Raw genomic sequence first — 6000 nt, 5'->3', positions numbered from 1 at the left:
TAAAATTACAACCCCCCTGGAACCTTTTGTTTACCCTGAATGAGCCAACTCAACGTTTCTGTCCCTTTGCAGTCACCTGCGGGTGTTCCCCAGCAGGTGCGTCTCTTGCAGGAGCACCAGGTGTGGGAAGAGTCCACGGATGTGTTGCAGAACGACCCCTCTATTAATGTTACACCCCATTCCATTCACGTTCCACGAGAGGACTGTCAAGGGGCCATGGTGTTGTATGGTCATGTGCACTGTGGTCTGTGCCCTTACTGTGGGGTGTGCCAGGCGTCTGCCAGCGGCTTCTTCTATCTCGTGCCATGCTGTGTCCTTGTGACTGAGCGCTGTGCCTCACCCACCTATGAACCCCCAACTGCACCCTCCACCCCACTTTTCTCTGACATGGGATTTGAAATACCAACTTCCCCAACTCAGGAAATGCTGTCGCCCACCGCACCCCATTAACATCACATTAAACACTGCCCTCCCTCAACTGAAGTGCAGTGCTCTCATTCCCTTCCCCTGCAGCACTCACTCAAATCCAGCGCACCACGTGAAATAAGTAATTGTTGGGGCTGCGGACTGGTTTGTGTCCCAGACCCCCTCTCTGGCTCACATGCCATGAAGGCAGTAGTTTAAAGAAACTTGAAGGGACCACCCTGCAAACTACCTTGAGGGTCCCCTACCCCCTCCGGACTCAGGAGCTCTCAGGCCAGGCTACTGTGCTGAGGGGGGCCCCTGCTGCTCCCCCAACCTTGCGAGGGCTGCAGGGGCCTGTGTTACGCCACTGGATGAGGGTTGGTAAGGTCATCGCTGATTTCAGTGTCTGAGGAATGGGGCTCTGGAGTTTTGCCCCGGGTCGCAGGGGCTTTTCACTCCCCCAACCCCCGCAGGCGCCCTCATCCTTCCCTCCTTGTCCGACCTTCACCCACCCCCCTCCATGTTCACCGTGGCTCGAGGAGGGGTGGCTTGTCCTTCTGGGGGCTCCGAAGGATTTCACCTTTTCAAAATTGTGTTTTCACTCTGCTGATCAACTAAACATTTCAAGTAAGAACATGTTTGCAAGCAGTTCGAGTAAATGCTTAGCCTTCAAGCTGAAAACAGTGTCGAAATTCAGGAGCTGCCAAAGGGACCTAGAACACTACAGCAGATTTCAAGACTCCAAGGGATGTGTTTATTCACCAGACTGGGTGTTATGCACTTTTATTTAAAAACAAACCTAGAACCTATTGCTCGGACCATTTTCGTAAAGTTTACATTTGTTTTGCTTCCATTACAAGTTAATCCAAGAGTCAAAGAACTAGGAACACAAGGTCCCCAAACGTGTCAAGCTTGTAATGTCAAGATTCTGGACGTAGACCACGCCAGGCCTTTGTCCTCTGTTGTGTAACATGAGCAGGGCCACTGGAATTATGCGGCAGGAGTGGGCGAATTATGCAGCAGGTTTGAGTAAATTATGCAGCAAGCAAAGGCAAATTATGTGGCACAATGCGGCACATTTTGTAATAATCTTACTACATTACTTCGTTATTCTTAAACTTGATAACACTATCTGGGCATTAGTTGCACCTCATTAGTACCGCGTTTGAGCACTAATATAGCGACAAGCAACAGAAAAGTCCAATTTTGGAACGGGCCTTCCAAAGCACGGCAGCACATGTTCTCGCATTTTTAGTAACTTTTGAACCATTTCAGCTGGAAAAAAAATGTTTTTGGTTAAAATCTGCAGATTATGCCGAGATGATGGATTTTGTGGTAAACGCGGCAAATCTATAATTATGCAAAAATTACCACGGCTGCATAATCGCAAAATTCCAGTGGCCCTGAACAAGAGAAACAAATATATTGTCCCCACTTGGCCTAAATATAACTGTGAAACACATGAGGGAGTCCTACTGCTCATGGTAAATATTCCATCTGTAAATGTTTATTACAGATTGAAAAAAAAAATCTTCATTTTCAGTGGCGGACGGTAATTTTAGGAGGGAGGGAGGGAGGCAGGCGGGCAGCACACTCACACTCACACTTATTCATTCACACACGCACATCCATTCACAACATTCATCAACATTCAAACATACACGCAGACACCAAACATTCATTTAAAAAACACTCACGCTTACCTTCAGCTCGGAGGTCCCAGGAGGGTCGGGACTGCTGCCTTTCCTCGCTGGTTGACTTTAAGTCAGCCAATGAGGGAAGGCAGCAGTCCCAGCCTCGTCACGGAGTGGGATGGGGTCAGTGAGACTTCTGACCCCTCCCCACTCTGTGACGAGGTGTCACTGATTGACACTCGGCCTGGGCGCTTCAGGGCTTAAACCTGAAGCGCCCAGGTCGAAGTCAAACTGTGACTCTTCCCCTCGTCACCGAGGGGAAGGGCCTCGGGGCATTTTTGCTGAGATGAGGAGGTCACGCCCATAGGAGCTGTGACCTCTTCATCCCAGCAAAGTTCAGCTCAGGCAGCCAGGAGTCTGCGCAAATCGCGCAGGTCTCACTCCTGGCTGCGTGAGCTGAACATGAAGAGTGTCTGTCAGGATGACCTTTGTTCAGCCTGACAGACACTCTTCATAATGGCAAAAGGTGGAGGGGGGTGGCCCCTCCGCCCTAAAGGACGGGCCGCAGCTGTTCATTTTTAAAATTGGATCGAGAACAATGAGAGGAAACACTCATATGATTTTAGGGAGCCACATTGTCAATGTATTCAATTGTCAATTCATGAAATGGTAGGATAAATTATGACTTCTTTTTCAATTTTTTCAGACAAAAATATGCCTGTTATAAATATCCTTATCAGCATTCATGTTTTACTATGATTTTACATGTATGGAGTTTTAAATGTGTTGTATTGTAAACTTGTTATAATAACTAGTTGCTGTTGATTTTATGTTGAACTTGTTCACAGCATCCACACTTGGACTGTAGTTGTACATTATTCTTTTAAGTATTACTGTAATCATTGATTATTAATTGTCATTGGTAAATTAGTGTGCTATGTATGTATAAATAAATAAAATAAACAAGGAGTAGGGCTTTGAGTGGACCTGTAGTCACCCCTTTTGATAATTTGGTAGATGTCAGTATGGCTCTATTCATGGCTCTATTCATGGCTCTATTCATGGCTGCTTAGTTGTGTTGTGTGGTCTTCTATGATTGCATTTTTCTTGTGTTCCTTTGCTTGGTTAGGCCTATCTGCTTGTTTTTCTTCTATCCTCTAGTTAACTGCCTAGTTTTTTTCTGCGGGATTCTCTATTTTCCTGTCTGTTGCTTTCTTACCAGTTTTTCTGTCTGGTAACGGGTTATGTGTGGTTTGTGTGTGCTTTATGTCTGTGTGGAACCATGTTTGGGTGATTGCTTGTTTCTCAGTTCTCTGTATATTTAGCTGTGTTACTCTCTTCGGTTGGCTCTTTCTATATTGTTTCAGGTTACCTCTCTGGTAGTATATGTGGGGGCAATTGCAGGTATGGTTGTTTTTTTTCTGGCTATCGGTCTGGTTCTTGTTATTTTAATAATTGTCTTTTCTATGTTTAGTTATGCTTTGCCTGCCTTTTTGTGCTCTAAAATTATGTATTTCTGTCTACTTGGCTCTTGTTTCTTCTTTGTTGCTTTCCTGCCTCTTAGTTTCTATGTGGCTTCTCTTTGATCGTTTGGCTGTTTTCTGTATGTTTTTTTGTGTGCCTGTCTTGTGTTCCACTCTTTCTGTGCCTGTCTGGTTGTTTTTCCATCTTTTTTCTTTCCCTTACTGGGTGTTTGCAGTTCCCCTGTCTGGATTTGTTTCTCTCTTTAGATGCCTGCTGGTTTTCTTTGTAAACTGTGGTTTTGGGTTGGCTGCCTGGGTGCGCTTGTGTGCTCCTGTCGGTTTGTCTGTCTCTTTGGATCGTTGTTAGTTGGCAGCAGGTGTCACACCTGCTTCTCTGTTTCCAGTGTTTTTAGGCCTTGCCTAGGCTGCGCATGTGCTGTCTCTTTGAGACATGCTGTTTCTATTCTATGTGCTGAGGGCATGCCCAGCGCTTTCCATTGGTTGTTTCTTCTGCCTTTTGAAATTCCTTTGGCTTTGTTGGTGAATAGTTCATATTTGTCCCACCTTTTGGCTGTGTTGTTACGCCCTGGAGACTGCCCCTGCGACATGGACCCTTTCACTATTGGCCATATGTTTCACTTTCAGTGCACGACTTTTTTCTTTCTGCTCTCTCCTCGCCGCTCACTTAGGCTTTTGTTCCTGTATGAGTTCACCTGATATGCATTCACTTGAAAGCTCGAAGGGAGTTAAACCATACCGTAGTACGATCAGCATTTCTAAGGCACTTGTAATTTTGTTTGGTTTTGCATTGTTAATTGTATTTGGCCAGATCAGCATGGTTTTTGTAGGCACAGGGAGAGCCGAGACTCAAAGTTGATTCCCCATTCCCAAAATTGACAGTTCTATATGTTACGCCAGATCCTCTCACTTGTTATTTTAGGGTCAAAGTGTTGCTTGGAAGGGTCAGAGTCTGGTGAAAATCCATGAAAATCCATAGCGGTCCATGGACATTTCTGGTATTGCTGCTGATCGTGGCCAGCCACTTTTGGAATTTCCTTTCTGTCTGGGAAAGTGGCAGCTGGGTTGGAGTTAGGACAGGGCTGCGCTGATGCATGCTTTGGGGGCGGAGACTCTCTGAGACTCATCAGCACATTAAATATTATTGGATTAACATAGACACAAACAATATACATTTAAACCCATATTCATACTTTTTTAGCGTCGCATGTGCGTCATTTTTTTACGCAAAAGCGGCAAAAACATACAAAATACAAGTATATTTTGTATGTTTGCTCCGCGTTTGCATCAAAAAATGACGCAAATGCGCCGCTAAAAAAGTATAAATATGTGTCTTACTGTCCACAAAACTAAAGTTACACAGGGAAAACAGAAAAACTCTTGCAAAGGCGAGACCAATTGGTTTTGGCAATGCTTGTTTCAAATAGTCAAGTGTTGTTTCCGGTTTAATCTGTATAAGTGGTGCAGTACAGCACTCTTCCTGCAGAGGGCACCATGCACTTACTATTTGAGCATAGATGCACGGTTCTGAATGTTAGTTAAAGGAGTGGGGCTGGGGTGGGGCTAGTGAGAACACATGGCGGACTGGTATGAGATGGGGTGGGGAGAGGGCAGAGAGAGCTTGACTCTCGGTTATTGCCCCCTCTTTAATCAGTTAGTGCCTCCTTACTCTGCGCCTGTCTGATTGCCTGATGTCTGCCCTACACAGGTGTCTCTCTGATCATTTTCTGATGGCCGGCTGGTTGCTTCAAGTATGATTTCACCATCTATGTATTTATATTGCATTTCTATAGCGCCAACCTAGTAAAAAAAAAGCAGCGGAGCGCTGCATGATGTGTCTGCCTGCCACCTCTCCGATTCCCTGATGTCTGACAGGTGTTTCTCGTGCCTGTCTTGGCGCCTGATCCATCCTTGGGTCCCAGATGTCTGCCGTGTGTTCTGCTGCATGTCTGACTCCCTCGTGTGTCTGTTTCATTACCGATTATGTCTGTCGGGGCGGTGCGTGTGTGTCCCCAGAGTGGCTGTGTCATTCTCTTGGGTCTGTTTGTCTGATCATCTCAGTCACATATTGATGTCTGCCTGATTCCCCGTGTCTGGTCACTCCGGTGTCTGATTCTGACCAGACATAAACTGCAGTCCGTCCCAGGGGAGATTCCGCTTAGTTTCAGAGCCAGGTGCCCAACTTGCCCAAACTGTGTCATCTTGGGCACATTTCGTTATCTTCAGTTCTCTTGCTTGCCAACATCTGGGCGCTTAGACGCCGCCAGGTCCATTAACGGAGCGGGAGGCTCTGTTCAGGCCTCCCTGGATGTCTGCCCGTCCCCTCCTCTGTAGCACCTGCCTTCCCAGCCCGGTGCATGTGGTTGTGAATGAACGGCGCCTGCCCCTCCCCCAGGGAAGGTGTAAATTTAGTTTAATCACACCTCCTGGCGGGGCCCATCCCCCTGGACTCTGATTGGCTGACTGCGGCACTGGTCCCT

This window comes from Pleurodeles waltl, chromosome 9, assembly GCF_031143425.1.
Source record: "Pleurodeles waltl isolate 20211129_DDA chromosome 9, aPleWal1.hap1.20221129, whole genome shotgun sequence".
Classification (NCBI taxonomy): domain Eukaryota; kingdom Metazoa; phylum Chordata; class Amphibia; order Caudata; family Salamandridae; genus Pleurodeles; species Pleurodeles waltl.
The sequence above is the reverse complement of the archived record's forward strand: the minus strand, read 5'-3'. Positions refer to the sequence as shown.